Here is a 20497-nt window from a genome sequence, read left to right on the forward strand (position 1 = left end):
AGGCACTTTGCAAAAAACAGCTCTGTTTTCTTTCAAAAAATGGGATGTGTCCTCGTTGTGTTCTGGGGTGTTGTCTCTCGCGGCCGCTAGGCCTACCCACACAAGTGAGGTATCATTTTTATCGGGAGACTTGGGGGAACGCTGGGTGGAAGGAAATTTGTGTCTCCTTTCAGATTCCAGAACTTTCTGTCACCGAAATGTGAGGAAAATGCGTTTTTTTATCCAAAAATTGAGGTTTGCAAAGGTTTCTGGGTAACAGAACCTGGTCAGAGCCCCGCAAGTCACCCCATCTTGGATTCCCCTAGGTCTCTAGTTTTCAAAAATGCACAGGTTTGGTAGGCTTCCCTGGGTGCCGGCTGAGCTGGAGGCCAAAATCTACAGGTAGGCACTTTGCAAAAAACAGCTCTGTTTTCTTTCAAAAAATAGGATGTGTCCACGTTGTGTTTTGGGGCGCCCTCTGTCGCGGCCGCTAGGCCTACCCACACATGCGAGGTATCATTTTTATCGGGAGACTTGGGGGAACGCTGGGTGGAAGGAAATTTGTGTCTCCTCTTAGATTCCAGAACTTTCTGTCACCGAAATGTGAGGAAAATGCGTTTTTTTAGCCAAAAATTGAGGTTTGCAAAGGATTCTGGGTAACAGAACCTAGTCAGAGCCCCACAAGTCACTCCATCTTGGATTCCCCTAGGTCTCTAGTTTTCAAAAATGCACAGATTTGGTAGGTTTCCCTAGGTGCCGGATGAGCTAGAGGCCAAAATCTACAGGTAGGCACTTTGCAAAAACAGCTCTGTTTTCTTTCAAAAAATGGGATGTGTCCACGTTGTGTTTTGGGGTGTACTTTGTCGCGGCCGCTAGGCCTACCCACACATGTGAGGTATCATTTTGTATCGGGAGACTTGGGGGAACACTGGGTGGAAGCAAATTTGTGGCTCCTCTCAGATTCCAGAACTTTCTGTCACCGAAATGTGAGGAAAATTTGTTTTTTTAGCAAAAAATTGAGGTTTGCCAAGGATTCTGGGTAACAGAACATGGTCAGAGCCCCACAAGTCACCCCATCTTGGATTCCCCTAGGTCTCTAGTTTTCAAAAATGCACAGGTTTGGTAGGTTTCACTGGGTGCCGGCTGAGCTAGAGGCCAAAATCTACAGGTAGGCACTTTGCAAAAAACAGCTCTGGTTTTTTTTCAAAAAATGGGATGTGTCCACGTTGTGTTTTGGGGTGTCTCCTGTCGTGGCCGCTAGGCCTACCCACACAAGCGAGGTATCATTTTTATCGGGAGACTTGGGGGAACGCTGGGTGGAAGGAAATTTGTGGCTCCTTTCAGATTCCAGAACTTTCTGTCACCGAAATGTGAGGAAAATGCGTTTTTTTAGCCAAAAATTGAGGTTTGCAAAGGATTCTGGGTAACAGAACTTAGTCAGAGCCCCGCAAGTCACCCCATCTTGGATTCCCCTAGGTCTCTAATTTTCAAAAATTCACAGGTTTGGTAGGTTTCCCTAGGTGCCGGCTGAGCTAGAGGCCAAAATCTACAGGTAGGCACTTTGTAAAAAACAGCTCTGTTTTCTTTCAAAAAATGGGATGTGTTCTCGTTGTGTTCTGGGGTGTTGTGTGTCGCGGCCGCTAGGCCTACCCACACAAGTGAGGTATCATTTTTATCGGGAGACTTGGGGGAACGCTGGGTGGAAGGAAATTTGTGTCTCCTTTCAGATTCCAGAACTTTCTGTCACCGAAATGTGAGGAAAATGCGTTTTTTTATCCAAAAATTGAGGTTTGCAAAGGTTTCTGGGTAACAGAACCTGGTCAGAGCCCCGCAAGTCACCCCATCTTGGATTCCCCTAGGTCTCTAGTTTTCAAAAATGCACAGGTTTGGTAGGCTTCCCTAGGTGCCGGCTGAGCTGGAGGCCAAAATCTACAGGTAGGCACTTTGCAAAAACACATCTCTGTTTTCTTTAAAAAAATAGGATGTGTCCACGTTGTGTTTTGGGGCGTTGACTGTCGCGGCCGCTAGGCCTACCCACACATGTGAGGTATCATTTTTATCGGGAGACTTGGGGGAACGCTGGGTGGAAGGAAATTTGTGTCTCCTCTCAGATTCCAGAACTTTCTGTCACCGAAATGTGAGGAAAATGCGTTTTTTTAGCCAAAAATTGAGGTTTGCAAAGGATTCTGGGTAACAGAACCTAGTCAGAGCCCCGCAAGTCACCCCATCTTGGATTCCCCTAGGTCTCTAGTTTTCAAAAATGCACAGGTTTGGTAGGCTTCCCTAGGTGCCGGCTGAGCTGGAGGCCAAAATCTACAGGTAGGCACTTTGCAAAAACACATCTCTGTTTTCTTTAAAAAAATAGGATGTGTCCACGTTATGTTTTGGGGCGTTGACTGTCGCGGCCGCTAGGCCTACCCACACATGTGAGGTATCATTTTTATCGGGAGACTTGGGGGAACGCTGGGTGGAAGGAAATTTGTGTCTCCTCTCAGATTCCAGAACTTTCTGTCACCGAAATGTGAGGAAAATGTGTTTTTTTAGCCAAAAATTTAGGTTTGCAAAGGATTCTGGGTAACAGAACCTAGTCAGAGCCCCACAAGTCACCCCATCTTGGATTCCCCTAGGTCTCTAGTTTTCAAAAATGCACAGTTTTGGTAGGTTTCCCTAGGTGCCGGCTGAGCTAGAGGCCAAAATCTACAGGTAGGCACTTTGCAAAAAACAGCTCTGTTTTCTTTCAAAAAATGGGATGTGTCCTCGTTGTGTTCTGGGGTGTTGTCTCTCGCGGCCGCTAGGCCTACCCACACAAGTGAGGTATCATTTTTATCGGGAGACTTGGGGGAACGCTGGGTGGAAGGAAATTTGTGTCTCCTTTCAGATTCCAGAACTTTCTGTCACCGAAATGTGAGGAAAATGCGTTTTTTTATCCAAAAATTGAGGTTTGCAAAGGTTTCTGGGTAACAGAACCTGGTCAGAGCCCCGCAAGTCACCCCATCTTGGATTCCCCTAGGTCTCTAGTTTTCAAAAATGCACAGGTTTGGTAGGCTTCCCTGGGTGCCGGCTGAGCTGGAGGCCAAAATCTACAGGTAGGCACTTTGCAAAAAACAGCTCTGTTTTCTTTCAAAAAATAGGATGTGTCCACGTTGTGTTTTGGGGCGCCCTCTGTCGCGGCCGCTAGGCCTACCCACACATGCGAGGTATCATTTTTATCGGGAGACTTGGGGGAACGCTGGGTGGAAGGAAATTTGTGTCTCCTCTTAGATTCCAGAACTTTCTGTCACCGAAATGTGAGGAAAATGCGTTTTTTTAGCCAAAAATTGAGGTTTGCAAAGGATTCTGGGTAACAGAACCTAGTCAGAGCCCCACAAGTCACTCCATCTTGGATTCCCCTAGGTCTCTAGTTTTCAAAAATGCACAGATTTGGTAGGTTTCCCTAGGTGCCGGATGAGCTAGAGGCCAAAATCTACAGGTAGGCACTTTGCAAAAACAGCTCTGTTTTCTTTCAAAAAATGGGATGTGTCCACGTTGTGTTTTGGGGTGTACTTTGTCGCGGCCGCTAGGCCTACCCACACATGTGAGGTATCATTTTGTATCGGGAGACTTGGGGGAACACTGGGTGGAAGCAAATTTGTGGCTCCTCTCAGATTCCAGAACTTTCTGTCACCGAAATGTGAGGAAAATTTGTTTTTTTAGCAAAAAATTGAGGTTTGCCAAGGATTCTGGGTAACAGAACATGGTCAGAGCCCCACAAGTCACCCCATCTTGGATTCCCCTAGGTCTCTAGTTTTCAAAAATGCACAGGTTTGGTAGGTTTCACTGGGTGCCGGCTGAGCTAGAGGCCAAAATCTACAGGTAGGCACTTTGCAAAAAACAGCTCTGGTTTTTTTTCAAAAAATGGGATGTGTCCACGTTGTGTTTTGGGGTGTCTCCTGTCGTGGCCGCTAGGCCTACCCACACAAGCGAGGTATCATTTTTATCGGGAGACTTGGGGGAACGCTGGGTGGAAGGAAATTTGTGGCTCCTTTCAGATTCCAGAACTTTCTGTCACCGAAATGTGAGGAAAATGCGTTTTTTTAGCCAAAAATTGAGGTTTGCAAAGGATTCTGGGTAACAGAACTTAGTCAGAGCCCCGCAAGTCACCCCATCTTGGATTCCCCTAGGTCTCTAATTTTCAAAAATTCACAGGTTTGGTAGGTTTCCCTAGGTGCCGGCTGAGCTAGAGGCCAAAATCTACAGGTAGGCACTTTGTAAAAAACAGCTCTGTTTTCTTTCAAAAAATGGGATGTGTTCTCGTTGTGTTCTGGGGTGTTGTGTGTCGCGGCCGCTAGGCCTACCCACACAAGTGAGGTATCATTTTTATCGGGAGACTTGGGGGAACGCTGGGTGGAAGGAAATTTGTGTCTCCTTTCAGATTCCAGAACTTTCTGTCACCGAAATGTGAGGAAAATGCGTTTTTTTATCCAAAAATTGAGGTTTGCAAAGGTTTCTGGGTAACAGAACCTGGTCAGAGCCCCGCAAGTCACCCCATCTTGGATTCCCCTAGGTCTCTAGTTTTCAAAAATGCACAGGTTTGGTAGGCTTCCCTAGGTGCCGGCTGAGCTGGAGGCCAAAATCTACAGGTAGGCACTTTGCAAAAACACATCTCTGTTTTCTTTAAAAAAATAGGATGTGTCCACGTTGTGTTTTGGGGCGTTGACTGTCGCGGCCGCTAGGCCTACCCACACATGTGAGGTATCATTTTTATCGGGAGACTTGGGGGAACGCTGGGTGGAAGGAAATTTGTGTCTCCTCTCAGATTCCAGAACTTTCTGTCACCGAAATGTGAGGAAAATGCGTTTTTTTAGCCAAAAATTGAGGTTTGCAAAGGATTCTGGGTAACAGAACCTAGTCAGAGCCCCGCAAGTCACCCCATCTTGGATTCCCCTAGGTCTCTAGTTTTCAAAAATGCACAGGTTTGGTAGGCTTCCCTAGGTGCCGGCTGAGCTGGAGGCCAAAATCTACAGGTAGGCACTTTGCAAAAACACAGCTCTGTTTTCTTTCAAAAAATAGGATGTGTCCACGTTGTGTTTTGGGGTGTCCTCTGTCGCGGCCGCTAGGCCTACCCACACATGTGAGGTATCATTTTTATCGGGAGACTTGGGGGAACGCTGGGTGGAAGGAAATTTGTGTCTCCTCTCAGATTCCAGAACTTTCTGTCACCGAAATGTGAGGAAAATGTGTTTTTTTAGCCAAAAATTTAGGTTTGCAAAGGATTCTGGGTAACAGAACCTAGTCAGAGCCCCACAAGTCACCCCATCTTGGATTCCCCTAGGTCTCTAGTTTTCAAAAATGCACAGTTTTGGTAGGTTTCCCTAGGTGCCGGATGAGCTAGAGGACAAAATCTACAGGTAGGCACTTTGCAAAAACAGCTCTGTTTTCTTTAAAAAAATAGGATGTGTCCACGTTGTGTTTTGGGGTGTCCTCTGTCGCGGCCGCTAGGCCTACCCACACATGTGAGGTATCATTTTGTATCGGGAGACTTGGGGGAACACTGGGTGGAAGCAAATTTGTGGCTCCTCTCAGATTCCAGAACTTTCTGTCACCGCAATGTGAGGAAAATGCGTTTTTTTAGCCAAAAATTGAGGTTTGCAAAGGATTCTGGGTAACAGAACCATGGGCAGAGCCCCACAAGTCACCCTATCTTGGATTCCCCTAGGTCTCTAGTTTTCAAAAATGCACAGGTTTGGTAGGTTTCCCTAGGTACCGGCTGAGCTAGAGGCCAAAATCTACAGGTAGGCACTTTGCAAAAAACAGCTCTGTTTTTTTTTCAAAAAATGGGATGTGTCCACGTTGTGTTTTGGGGTGTCTTCTGTCGTGGCCGCTAGGCCTACCCACACAAGCGAGGTATCATTTTTATCGGGAGACTTGGGGGAACGCTGGGTGGAAGGAAATTTGTGGCTCCTTTCAGATTCCAGAACTTTCTGTCACCGAAATGTGAGGAAAATGCGTTTTTTTAGCCAAAAATTGAGGTTTGCAAAGGATTCTGGGTAACAGAACTTGGTCAGAGCCCCGCAAGTCACCCCATCTTGGATTCCCCTAGGTCTCTAGTTTTCAAAAATTCAGAGGTTTGGTAGGTTTCCCTAGGTGCCGGCTGAGCTAGAGGCCAAAATCTACAGGTAGGCACTTTGCAAAAAACAGCTCTGTTTTCTTTCAAAAAATGGGATGTGTCCTCGTTGTGTTCTGGGGTGTTCTCTGTCGCGGCCGCTAGGCCTACCCACACAAGTGAGGTATCATTTTTATCGGGAGACTTGGGGGAACGCTGGGTGGAAGGTAATTTGTGGCTCCTCTCAGATTCCAGAACTTTCTGTCACCGAAATGTGAGAAAAATGCGTTTTTTTAGCCAAAAATTGAGGTTTGCAAAGGATTCTGGGTAACAGAACCTGGTGAGAGCCCCACAAGTCACCCCATCTTGGATTCCCCTAGGTCTCTAGTTTTCAAAAATGCACAGGTTTGGTAGGTTTCCCTAGGTGCCGGCTGAGCTAGAGGCCAAAATCTACAGGTAGGCACTTTGCAAAAAACAGCTCTGTTTTTTTTAAAAAAAATGGGATGTGTCCACGTTGTGTTTTGGGGTGTCTTCTGTCGTGGCCGCTAGGCCTACCCACACAAGCGAGGTATCATTTTTATCGGGAGACTTGGGGGAACGCTGGGTGGAAGGAAATTTGTGGCTCCTTTCAGATTCCAGAACTTTCTGTCACCGAAATGTGAGGAAAATGCGTTTTTTTAGCCAAAAATTGAGGTTTGCAAAGGATTCTGGGTAACAGAACTTGGTCAGAGCCCCGCAAGTCACCCCATCTTGGATTCCCCTAGGTCTCTAGTTTTCAAAAATTCAGAGGTTTGGTAGGTTTCCCTAGGTTCCGGCTGAGCTAGAGGCCAAAATCTACAGGTAGGCACTTTGCAAAAAACAGCTCTGTTTTCTTTCAAAAAATGGGATGTGTCCTCGTTGTGTTCGGGGGTGTCCTCTGTCGCGGCCGGTAGGCATACCCACACATGTGAGGTATCATTTTTATCGGGAGACTTGGGGGAACGCTGGGTGGAAGGTAATTTGTGGCTTCTCCTGTCTGATTCCAGAACTTTCTGTCACCGAAATGTGAGGAAAATGTGTTTTTTTAGCCAAAAATTGAGGTTTGCAAAGGATTCTGGGTAACAGAACCTGGTGAGAGCCCCACAAGTCACCCCATCTTGGATTCCCCTAGGTCTCTAGTTTTAAAAAATGCACAGGTTTGGTAGGCTTCCCTAGGTGCCGGCTGAGCTGGAGGCCAAAATCTACAGGTAGGCACTTTGCAAAAACACAGCTCTGTTTTCTTTCAAAAAATGGGATGTGTCCACGTTGTGTTTTGGGGCGTCTTCTGTCGCGGCCGCTAGGCCTACCCACACATGTGAGGTATCATTTTTATCGGGAGACTTGGGGGAACGCTGGGTGGAAGGAAATTTGTGGCTCCTCTCAGATTCCAGATCTTTCTATCACCGAAATGTGAGGAAAATGCGTTTTTTTAACCAAAAATTGAGGTTTGCAAAGGATTCTGCGTAACAGAACCTTGTCAGAGCCCCGCAAGTCACCCCATCTTGGATTCCCCTAGGTCTCTAGTTTTCAAAAATGCACAGGTTTGGTAGGCTTCCCTAGGTGCCGGCTGAGCTGGAGGCCAAAATCTACAGGTAGGCACTTTGCAAAAACACATCTCTGTTTTCTTTAAAAAAATAGGATGTGTCCACGTTGTGTTTTGGGGTGTTCACTGTCGCGGCCGCTAGGCCTACCCACACATGTGAGGTATCATTTTTATCGGGAGACTTGGGGGAACGCTGGGTGGAAGGAAATTTGTGTCTCCTCTCAGATTCCAGAACTTTCTGTCACCGAAATGTGAGGAAAATGTGTTTTTTTAGCCAAAAATTGAGGTTTGCAAAGGATTCTGGGTAACAGAACCTAGTCAGAGCCCCGCAAGTCACCCCATCTTGGATTCCCCTAGGTCTCTAGTTTTCAAAAATGCACAGGTTTGGTAGGCTTCCCTAGGTGCCGGCTGAGCTGGAGGCCAAAATCTACAGGTAGGCACTTTGCAAAAACACAGCTCTGTTATCTTTCAAAAAATAGGATGTGTCCACGTTGTGTTTTGGGGTGTACTCTGTCGCGGCCGCTAGGCCTACCCACACATGTGAGGTATCATTTTTATCGGGAGACTTGGGGGAACGCTGAGTGGAAGGAAATTTGTGTCTCCTCTCAGATTCCAGAACTTTCTGTCACCGAAATGTGAGGAAAATGTGTTTTTTTAGCCAAAAATTTAGGTTTGCAAAGGATTCTGGGTAACAGAACGTAGTCAGAGCCCCACAAGTCACCCCATCTTGGATTCCCCTAGGTCTCTAGTTTTCAAAAATGTACAGTTTTGGTAGGTTTCCCTAGGTGCCGGATGAGCTAGAGGACAAAATCTACAGGTAGGCACTTTGCAAAAACAGCTCTGTTTTCTTTCAAAAAATAGGATGTGTCCACGTTGTGTTTTGGGGTGTCCTCTGTCGCGGCCGCTAGGCCTACCCACACAAGCGAGGTATCATTTTTATCGGGAGACTTGGGGGAACGCTGGGTGGAAGGAAATTTGTGACTCCTTTCAGATTCCAGAACTTTCTGTCACCGAAATGTGAGGAAAATGCGTTTTTTTAGCCAAAAATTGAGGTTTGCAAAGGATTCTGGGTAACAGAACCTGGTCAGAGCCCCGCAAGTCACCCCATCTTGGATTCCCCTAGGTCTCTAGTTTTAAAAAATGCACAGGTTTGGTAGGCTTCCCTAGGTGCCGGCTGAGCTGGAGGCCAAAATCTACAGGTAGGCACTTTGCAAAAACACAGCTCTGTTTTCTTTCAAAAAATGGGATGTGTCCACGTTGTGTTTTGGGGCGTCTTCTGTCGCGGTCGCTAGGCCTACCCACACATGTGAGGTATCATTTTTATCGGGAGACTTGGGGGAACGCTGGGTGGAAGGAAATTTGTGGCTCCTCTCAGATTCCAGAACTTTCTATCACCGAAATGTGAGGAAAATGCGCTTTTTTTGCCAAAAATTGAGGTTTGCAAAGGATTCTGCGTAACAGAACCTTGTCAGAGCCCCGCAAGTCACCCCATCTTGGATTCCCCTAGGTCTCTAGTTTTCAAAAATGCACAGGTTTGGTAGGCTTCCCTAGGTGCCGGCTGAGCTGGAGGCCAAAATCTACAGGTAGGCACTTTGCAAAAACACATCTCTGTTTTCTTTAAAAAAATAGGATGTGTCCACGTTGTGTTTTGGGGTGTTCACTGTCGCGGCCGCTAGGCCTACCCACACATGTGAGGTATCATTTTTATCGGGAGACTTGGGGGAACGCTGGGTGGAAGGAAATTTGTGTCTCCTCTCAGATTCCAGAACTTTCTGTCACCGAAATGTGAGGAAAATGCGTTTTTTTAGCCAAAAATTGAGGTTTGCAAAGGATTCTGGGTAACAGAACCTAGTCAGAGCCCCGCAAGTCACCCCATCTTGGATTCCCCTAGGTCTCTAATTTTCAAAAATGCACAGGTTTGGTAGGCTTCCCTAGGTGCCGGCTGAGCTGGAGGCCAAAATCTACAGGTAGGCACTTTGCAAAAACACAGCTCTGTTATCTTTAAAAAAATAGGATGTGTCCACGTTGTGTTTTGGGGTGTACTCTGTCGCGGCCGCTAGGCCTACCCACACATGTGAGGTATCATTTTTATCGGGAGACTTGGGGGAACGCTGGGTGGAAGGAAATTTGTGTCTCCTCTCAGATTCCAGAACTTTCTGTCACCGAAATGTGAGGAAAATGTGTTTTTTTAGCCAAAAATTTAGGTTTGCAAAGGATTCTGGGTAACAGAACGTAGTCAGAGCCCCACAAGTCACCCCATCTTGGATTCCCCTAGGTCTCTAGTTTTCAAAAATGTACAGTTTTGGTAGGTTTCCCTAGGTGCCGGATGAGCTAGAGGACAAAATCTACAGGTAGGCACTTTGCAAAAACAGCTCTGTTTTCTTTCAAAAAATAGGATGTGTCCACGTTGTGTTTTGGGGTGTCCTCTGTCGCGGCCGCTAGGCCTACCCACACATGTGAGGTATCATTTTGTATCGGGAGACTTGGGGGAACGCTGGGTGGAAGCAAATTTGTGGCTCCTCTCAGATTCCAGAACTTTCTGTCACCGAAATGTGAGGAAAATGTGTTTTTTTAGCAAAAAAATGAGGTTTGCCAAGGATTATGGGTAACAGAACCTGGTCAGAGCCCCGCAAGTCACCCCATCTTGGATTCCCCTAGGTCTCTAGTTTTCAAAAATGCACAGGTTTGGTAGGCTTCCCTAGGTGCCGGCTGAGCTGGAGGCCAAAATCTACAGGTAGGCACTTTGCAAAAACACAGCTCTGTTTTCTTTCAAAAAATGGGATGTGTCCACGTTGTGTTTTGGGGCGTCTTCTGTCGCGGCCGCTAGGCCTACCCACACATGTGAGGTATCATTTTTATCGGGAGACTTGGGGGAACGCTGGGTGGAAGGAAATTTGTGGCTCCTCTCAGATTCCAGAACTTTCTATCACCGAAATGTGAGGAAAATGCGTTTTTTTTGCCAAAAATTGAGGTTTGCAAAGGATTCTGCGTAACAGAACCTTGTCAGAGCCCCGCAAGTCACCCCATCTTGGATTCCCCTAGGTCTCTAGTTTTAAAAAATGCACAGGTTTGGTAGGCTTCCCTAGGTGCCGGCTGAGCTGGAGGCCAAAATCTACAGGTAGGCACTTTGCAAAAACACATCTCTGTTTTCTTTAAAAAAATAGGATGTGTCCACGTTGTGTTTTGGGGCGTTCACTGTCGCGGCCGCTAGGCCTACCCACACATGTGAGGTATCATTTTTATCGGGAGACTTGGGGGAACGCTGGGTGGAAGGAAATTTGTGTCTCCTCTCAGATTCCAGAACTTTCTGTCACCGAAATGTGAGGAAAATGCGTTTTTTTAGCCAAAAATTGAGGTTTGCAAAGGATTCTGGGTAACAGAACCTAGTCAGAGCCCCGCAAGTCACCCCATCTTGGATTCCCCTAGGTCTCTAGTTTTCAAAAATGCACAGGTTTGGTAGGCTTCCCTAGGTGCCGGCTGAGCTGGAGGCCAAAATCTACAGGTAGGCACTTTGCAAAAACACAGCTCTGTTTTCTTTAAAAAAATAGGATGTGTCCACGTTGTGTTTTGGGGTGTCCTCTGTCGCGGCCGCTAGGCCTACCCACACATGTGAGGTATCATTTTTATCGGGAGACTTGGGGGAACGCTGGGTGGAAGGAAATTTGTGTCTCCTCTCAGATTCCAGAACTTTCTGTCACCGAAATGTGAGGAAAATGTGTTTTTTTAGCCAAAAATTTAGGTTTGCAAAGGATTCTGGGTAACAGAACCTAGTCAGAGCCCCACAAGTCACCCCATCTTGGATTCCCCTAGGTCTCTAGTTTTCAAAAATGCACAGTTTTGGTAGGTTTCCCTAGGTGCCGGATGAGCTAGAGGACAAAATCTACATGTAGGCACTTTGCAAAAACAGCTCTGTTTTCTTTAAAAAAATAGGATGTGTCCACGTTGTGTTTTGGGGTGTCGTCTGTCGCGGCCGCTAGGCCTACCCACACATGTGAGGTATCATTTTGTATCGGGAGACTTGGGGGAACGCTGGGTGGAAGCAAATTTGTGGCTCCTCTCAGATTCCAGAACTTTCTGTCACCGAAATGTGAGGAAAATGTGTTTTTTTAGCAAAAAATTGAGGTTTGCCAAGGATTATGGGTAACAGAACCTGGTCAGAGCCCCACAAGTCACCCCATCTTGGATTCCCCTAGGTCTCTAGTTTTCAAAAATGCACAGGTTTGGTAGGTTTCCCTAGGCACCGGCTGAGCTAGAGGCCAAAATCTACAGGTAGGCACTTTGCAAAAAACAGCTCTGTTTTTTTTTCAAAAAATGGGATGTGTCCACGTTGTGTTTTGGGGTGTCTTCTGTCGTGGCCGCTAGGCCTACCCACACAAGCGAGGTATCATTTTTATCGGGAGACTTGGGGGAACGCTGGGTGGAAGGAAATTTGTGGCTCCTTTCAGATTCCAGAACTTTCTGTCACCGAAATGTGAGGAAAATGCGTTTTTTTAGCCAAAAATTTAGGTTTGCAAAGGATTCTGGGTAACAGAACCTGGTCAGAGCCCCGCAAGTCACCCCATCTTGGATTCCTCTAGGTCTCTAGTTTTAAAAAATGCACAGGTTTGGTAGGCTTCCCTAGGTGCCGGCTGAGCTGGAGGCCAAAATCTACAGGTAGGCACTTTGCAAAAACACAGCTCTGTTTTCTTTAAAAAAATGGGATGTGTCCACGTTGTGTTTTGGGGCGTCTTCTGTCGCGGTCGCTAGGCCTACCCACACATGTGAGGTATCATTTTTATCGGGAGACTTGGGGGAACGCTGGGTGGAAGCAAATTTGTGGCTCCTCTCAGATTCCAGAACTTTCTATCACCGAAATGTGAGGAAAATGTGTTTTTTTTGCCAAAAATTGAGGTTTGCAAAGGATTCTGCGTAACAGAACCTTGTCAGAGCCCCGCAAGTCACCCCATCTTGGATTCCCCTAGGTCTCTAGTTTTCAAAAATGCACAGGTTTGGTAGGCTTCCCTAGGTGCCGGCTGAGCTGGAGGCCAAAATCTACAGGTAGGCACTTTGCAAAAACACATCTCTGTTTTCTTTAAAAAAATAGGATGTGTCCACGTTGTGTTTTGGGGCGTTCACTGTCGCGGCCGCTAGGCCTACCCACACATGTGAGGTATCATTTTTATCGGGAGACTTGGGGGAACGCTGGGTGGAAGGAAATTTGTGTCTCCTCTCAGATTCCAGAACTTTCTGTCACCGAAATGTGAGGAAAATGTGTTTTTTTAGCCAAAAATTTAGGTTTGCAAAGGATTCTGGGTAACAGAACCTAGTCAGAGCACCACAAGTCACCCCATCTTGGATTCCCCTAGGTCTCTAGTTTTCAAAAATGCACAGTTTTGGTAGGTTTCCCTAGGTGCCGGATGAGCTAGAGGACAAAATCTACAGGTAGGCACTTTGCAAAAACAGCTCTGATTTCTTTAAAAAAATAGGATGTGTCCACGTTGTGTCTTGGGGTGTCCTCTGTCGCGGCCGCTAGGCCTACCCACACATGTGAGGTATCATTTTGTATCGGGAGACTTGGGGGAACACTGGGTGGAAGCAAATTTGTGGCTCCTCTCAGATTCCAGAACTTTCTGTCACCGAAATGTGAGGAAAATGTGTTTTTTTAGCAAAAAAATGAGGTTTGCCAAGGATTATGGGTAACAGAACCTGGTCAGAGCCCCGCAAGTCACCCCATCTTGGATTCCCCTAGGTCTCTAGTTTAAAAAAATGCACTGGTTTGGTAGGCTTCCCTAGGTGCCGGCTGAGCTGGAGGCCAAAATCTACAGGTAGGCACTTTGCAAAAACACAGCTCTGTTTTCTTTCAAAAAATGGGATGTGTCCACGTTGTGTTTTGGGGCGTTTTCTGTCGCGGCCGCTAGGCCTACCCACACATGTGAGGTATCATTTTTATCGGGAGACTTGGGGGAACGCTGGGTGGAAGGAAATTTGTGGCTCCTCTCAGATTCCAGAACTTTCTATCACCGAAATGTGAGGAAAATGTGTTTTTTTAGCCAAAAATTGAGGTTTGCAAAGGATTCTGCGTAACAGAACCTTGTCAGAGCCCCGCAAGTCACCCCATCTTGGATTCCCCTAGGTCTCTAGTTTTCAAAAATGCACAGGTTTGGTAGGCTTCCCTAGGTGCCGGCTGAGCTGGAGGCCAAAATCTACAGGTAGGCACTTTGCAAAAACACAGCTCTGTTTTCTTTCAAAAAATAGGATGTGTCCACGTTGTGTTTTGGGGTGTACTCTGTCGCGGCCGCTAGGCCTACCCACACATGTGAGGTATCATTTTTATCGGGAGACTTGGGGGAACGCTGGGTGGAAGGAAATTTGTGTCTCCTCTCAGATTCCAGAACTTTCTGTCACCGAAATGTGAGGAAAATGTGTTTTTTTAGCCAAAAATTTAGGTTTGCAAAGGATTCTGGGTAACAGAACCTAGTCAGAGCACCACAAGTCACCCCATCTTGGATTCCCCTAGGTCTCTAGTTTTCAAAAATGCACAGTTTTGGTAGGTTTCCCTAGGTGCCGGATGAGCTAGAGGACAAAATCTACAGGTAGGCACTTTGCAAAAACAGCTCTGTTTTCTTTAAAAAAATAGGATGTGTCCACGTTGTGTTTTGGGGTGTCCTCTGTCGCGGCCGCTAGGCCTACCCACACATGTGAGGTATCATTTTGTATCGGGAGACTTGGGGGAACGCTGGGTGGAAGCAAATTTGTGGCTCCTCTCAGATTCCAGAACTTTCTGTCACCGAAATGTGAGGAAAATGTGTTTTTTTAGCAAAAAAATGAGGTTTGCCAAGGATTATGGGTAACAGAACCTGGTCAGAGCCCCGCAAGTCACCCCATCTTGGATTCCCCTAGGTCTCTAGTTTTAAAAAATGCACTGGTTTGGTAGGCTTCCCTAGGTGCCGGCTGAGCTGGAGGCCAAAATCTACAGGTAGGCACTTTGCAAAAACACAGCTCTGTTTTCTTTCAAAAAATGGGATGTGTCCACGTTGTGTTTTGGGGCGTCTTCTGTCGCGGCCGCTAGGCCTACCCACACATGTGAGGTATCATTTTTATCGGGAGACTTGGGGGAACGCTGGGTGGAAGGAAATTTGTGGCTCCTCTCAGATTCCAGAACTTTCTATCACCGAAATGTGAGGAAAATGCGTTTTTTTTGCCAAAAATTGAGGTTTGCAAAGGATTCTGCGTAACAGAACCTTGTCAGAGCCCCGCAAGTCACCCCATCTTGGATTCCCCTAGGTCTCTAGATTTCAAAAATGCACAGGTTTGGTAGGCTTCCCTAGGTGCCGGCTGAGCTGGAGGCCAAAATCTACAGGTAGGCACTTTGCAAAAACACATCTCTGTTTTCTTTAAAAAAATAGGATGTGTCCACGTTGTGTTTTGGGGCGTTCACTGTCGCGGCCGCTAGGCCTACCCACACATGTGAGGTATCATTTTTATCGGGAGACTTGGGGGAACGCTGGGTGGAAGGAAATTTGTGTCTCCTATCAGATTCCAGAACTTTCTGTCACCGAAATGTGAGGAAAATGCGTTTTTTTAGCCAAAAATTGAGGTTTGCAAAGGATTCTGGGTAACAGAACCTAGTCAGAGCCCCGCAAGTCACCCCATCTTGGATTCCCCTAGGTCTCTAGTTTTCAAAAATGCACAGGTTTGGTAGGCTTCCCTAGGTGCCGGCTGAGCTGGAGGCCAAAATCTACAGGTAGGCACTTTGCAAAAACACAGCTCTGTTTTCTTTAAAAAAATAGGATGTGTCCACGTTGTGTTTTGGGGTGTCCTCTGTCGCGGCCGCTAGGCCTACCCACACATGTGAGGTATCATTTTTATCGGGAGACTTGGGGGAACGCTGGGTGGAAGGAAATTTGTGTCTCCTCTCAGATTCCAGAACTTTCTGTCACCGAAATGTGAGGAAAATGTGTTTTTTTAGCCAAAAATTTAGGTTTGCAAAGGATTCTGGGTAACAGAACCTAGTCAGAGCACCACAAGTCACCCCATCTTGGATTCCCCTAGGTCTCTAGTTTTCAAAAATGCACAGTTTTGGTAGGTTTCCCTAGGTGCCGGATGAGCTAGAGGACAAAATCTACAGGTAGGCACTTTGCAAAAACAGCTCTGTTTTCTTTAAAAAAATAGGATGTGTCCACGTTGTGTTTTGGGGTGTCCTCTGTCGCGGCCGCTAGGCCTACCCACACATGTGAGGTATCATTTTGTATCGGGAGACTTGGGGGAACACTGGGTGGAAGCAAATTTGTGGCTCCTCTCAGATTCCAGAACTTTCTGTCACCGAAATGTGAGGAAAATGTGTTTTTTTAGCAAAAAAATGAGGTTTGCCAAGGATTATGGGTAACAGAACCTGGTCAGAGCCCCGCAAGTCACCCCATCTTGGATTCCCCTAGGTCTCTAGTTTAAAAAAATGCACTGGTTTGGTAGGCTTCCCTAGGTGCCGGCTGAGCTGGAGGCCAAAATCTACAGGTAGGCACTTTGCAAAAACACAGCTCTGTTTTCTTTCAAAAAATGGGATGTGTCCACGTTGTGTTTTGGGGCGTCTTCTGTCGCGGCCGCTAGGCCTACCCACACATTTGAGGTATCATTTTTATCGGGAGACTTGGGGGAACGCTGGGTGGAAGGAAATTTGTGGCTCCTCTCAGATTCCAGAACTTTCTATCACCGAAATGTGAGGAAAATGCGTTTTTTTTGCCAAAAATTGAGGTTTGCAAAGGATTCTGCGTAACAGAACCTTGTCAGAGCCCCGCAAGTCACCCCATCTTGGATTCCCCTAGGTCTCTAGATTTCAAAAATGCACAGGTTTGGTAGGCTTCCCTAGGTGCCGGCTGAGCTGGAGGCCAAAATCTACAGGTAGGCACTTTGCAAAAACACATCTCTGTTTTCTTTAAAAAAATAGGATGTGTCCACGTTGTGTTTTGGGGCGTTCACTGTCGCGGCCGCTAGGCCTACCCACACATGTGAGGTATCATTTTTATCGGGAGACTTGGGGGAACGCTGGGTGGAAGGAAATTTGTGTCTCCTATCAGATTCCAGAACTTTCTGTCACCGAAATGTGAGGAAAATGCGTTTTTTTAGCCAAAAATTGAGGTTTGCAAAGGATTCTGGGTAACAGAACCTAGTCAGAGCCCCGCAAGTCACCCCATCTTGGATTCCCCTAGGTCTCTAGTTTTCAAAAATGCACAGGTTTGGTAGGCTTCCCTAGGTGCCGGCTGAGCTGGAGGCCAAAATCTACAGGTAGGCACTTTGCAAAAACACAGCTCTGTTTTCTTTAAAAAAATAGGATGTGTCCACGTTGTGTTTTGGGGTGTTCTCTGTCGCGGCCGCTAGGCCTACCCACACATGTGAGGTATCATTTTGTATCGGGAGACTTGGGGGAACACTGGGTGGAAGCAAATTTGTGGCTCCTCTCAGATTCCAGAACTTTCTGTCACCGAAATGTGAGGAAAATGTGTTTTTTTAGCAAAAAAATGAGGTTTGCCAAGGATTATGGGTAACAGAACCTGGTCAGAGCCCCGCAAGTCACCCCATCTTGGATTCCCCTAGGTCTCTAGTTTAAAAAAATGCACTGGTTTGGTAGGCTTCCCTAGGTGCCGGCTGAGCTGGAGGCCAAAATCTACAGGTAGGCACTTTGCAAAAACACAGCTCTGTTTTCTTTCAAAAAATGGGATGTGTCCACGTTGTGTTTTGGGGCGTCTTCTGTCGCGGCCGCTAGGCCTACCCACACATGTGAGGTATCATTTTTATCGGGAGACTTGGGGGAACGCTGGGTGGAAGGAAATTTGTGGCTCCTCTCAGATTCCAGAACTTTCTGTCACCGAAATGTGAGGAAAATGTGTTTTTTTAGCCAAAAATTTAGGTTTGCAAAGGATTCTGGGTAACAGAACCTAGTCAGAGCACCACAAGTCACCCCATCTTGGATTCCCCTAGGTCTCTAGTTTTCAAAAATGCACAGTTTTGGTAGGTTTCCCTAGGTGCCGGATGAGCTAGAGGACAAAATCTACAGGTAGGCACTTTGCAAAAACAGCTCTGTTTTCTTTAAAAAAATAGGATGTGTCCACGTTGTGTTTTGGGGTGTCCTCTGTCGCGGCCGCTAGGCCTACCCACACATGTGAGGTATCATTTTGTATCGGGAGACTTGGGGGAACGCTGGGTGGAAGCAAATTTGTGGCTCCTCTCAGATTCCAGAACTTTCTGTCACCGAAATGTGAGGAAAATGTGTTTTTTTAGCAAAAAAATGAGGTTTGCCAAGGATTATGGGTAACAGAACCTGGTCAGAGCCCCGCAAGTCACCCCATCTTGGATTCCCCTAGGTCTCTAGTTTTAAAAAATGCACTGGTTTGGTAGGCTTCCCTAGGTGCCGGCTGAGCTGGAGGCCAAAATCTACAGGTAGGCACTTTGCAAAAACACAGCTCTGTTTTCTTTCAAAAAATGGGATGTGTCCACGTTGTGTTTTGGGGCGTCTTCTGTCGCGGCCGCTAGGCCTACCCACACATGTGAGGTATCATTTTTATCGGGAGACTTGGGGGAACGCTGGGTGGAAGGAAATTTGTGGCTCCTCTCAGATTCCAGAACTTTCTATCACCGAAATGTGAGGAAAATGCGTTTTTTTTGCCAAAAATTGAGGTTTGCAAAGGATTCTGCGTAACAGAACCTTGTCAGAGCCCCGCAAGTCACCCCATCTTGGATTCTCCTAGGTCTCTAGATTTCAAAAATGCACAGGTTTGGTAGGCTTCCCTAGGTGCCGGCTGAGCTGGAGGCCAAAATCTACAGGTAGGCACTTTGCAAAAACACATCTCTGTTTTCTTTAAAAAAATAGGATGTGTCCACGTTGTGTTTTGGGGCGTTCACTGTCGCGGCCGCTAGGCCTACCCACACATGTGAGGTATCATTTTTATCGGGAGACTTGGGGGAACGCTGGGTGGAAGGAAATTTGTGTCTCCTATCAGATTCCAGAACTTTCTGTCACCGAAATGTGAGGAAAATGCGTTTTTTTAGCCAAAAATTGAGGTTTGCAAAGGATTCTGGGTAACAGAACCTAGTCAGAGCCCCGCAAGTCACCCCATCTTGGATTCCCCTAGGTCTCTAGTTTTCAAAAATGCACAGGTTTGGTAGGCTTCCCTAGGTGCCGGCTGAGCTGGAGGCCAAAATCTACAGGTAGGCACTTTGCAAAAACACAGCTCTGTTTTCTTTAAAAAAATAGGATGTGTCCACGTTGTGTTTTGGGGTGTCCTCTGTCGCGGCCGCTAGGCCTACCCACACATGTGAGGTATCATTTTGTATCGGGAGACTTGGGGGAACGCTGGGTGGAAGCAAATTTGTGGCTCCTCTCAGATTCCAGAACTTTCTGTCACCGAAATGTGAGGAAAATGTGTTTTTTTAGCAACAAAATGAGGTTTGCCAAGGATTATGGGTAACAGAACCTGGTCAGAGCCCCGCAAGTCACCCCATCTTGGATTCCCCTAGGTCTCTAGTTTTAAAAAATGCACTGGTTTGGTAGGCTTCCCTAGGTGCCGGCTGAGCTGGAGGCCAAAATCTACAGGTAGGCACTTTGCAAAAACACAGCTCTGTTTTCTTTCAAAAAATGGGATGTGTCCACGTTGTGTTTTGGGGCGTCCTTTGTCGCGGCCGCTAGGCCTACCCACACATGTGAGGTATCATTTTTATCGGGAGACTTGGGGGAACGCTGGGTGGAAGGAAATTTGTGGCTCCTCTCAGATTCCAGAACTTTCTATCACCGAAATGTGAGGAAAATGCGTTTTTTTAGCCAAAAATTGAGGTTTGCAAAGGATTCTGCGTAACAGAACCTTGTCAGAGCCCCGCAAGTCACCCCATCTTGGATTCCCCTAGGTCTCTAGTTTTCAAAAATGCACAGGTTTGGTAGGCTTCCCTAGGTGCCGGCTGAGCTGGAGGCCAAAATCTACAGGTAGGCACTTTGCAAAAACACAGCTCTGTTTTCTTTCAAAAAATAGGATGTGTCCACGTTGTGTTTTGGGGTGTACTCTGTCACGGCCGCTAGGCCTACCCACACATGTGAGGTATCATTTTTATCGGGAGACTTGGGGGAACGCTGGGTGGAAGGAAATTTGTGTCTCCTCTCAGATTCCAGAACTTTCTGTCACCGAAATGTGAGGAAAATGTGTTTTTTTAGCCAAAAATTTAGGTTTGCAAAGGATTCTGGGTAACAGAACCTAGTCAGAGCACCACAAGTCACCCCATCTTGGATTCCCCTAGGTCTCTAGTTTTCAAAAATGCACAGTTTTGGTAGGTTTCCCTAGGTGCCGGATGAGCTAGAGGACAAAATCTACAGGTAGGCACTTTGCAAAAACAGCTCTGTTTTCTTTAAAAAAATAGGATGTGTCCACGTTGTGTTTTGGGGTGTCCTCTGTCGCGGCCGCTAGGCCTACCCACACATGTGAGGTATCATTTTGTATCGGGAGACTTGGGGGAACGCTGGGTGGAAGCAAATTTGTGGCTCCTCTCAGATTCCAGAACTTTCTGTCACCGAAATGTGAGGAAAATGTGTTTTTTTAGCAAAAAAATGAGGTTTGCCAAGGATTATGGGTAACAGAACCTGGTCAGAGCCCCGCAAGTCACCCCATCTTGGATTCCCCTAGGTCTCTAGTTTTAAAAAATGCACTGGTTTGGTAGGCTTCCCTAGGTGCCGGCTGAGCTGGAGGCCAAAATCTACAGGTAGGCACTTTGCAAAAACACAGCTCTGTTTTCTTTCAAAAAATGGGATGTGTCCACGTTGTGTTTTGGGGCGTCTTCTGTCGCGGCCGCTAGGCCTACCCACACATGTGAGGTATCATTTTTATCGGGAGACTTGGGGGAACGCTGGGTGGAAGGAAATT

The sequence above is a fragment of the Pleurodeles waltl genome, chromosome 1_2 (genome assembly GCF_031143425.1).
Source record: "Pleurodeles waltl isolate 20211129_DDA chromosome 1_2, aPleWal1.hap1.20221129, whole genome shotgun sequence".
Taxonomy (NCBI): Eukaryota; Metazoa; Chordata; class Amphibia; order Caudata; family Salamandridae; genus Pleurodeles; species Pleurodeles waltl.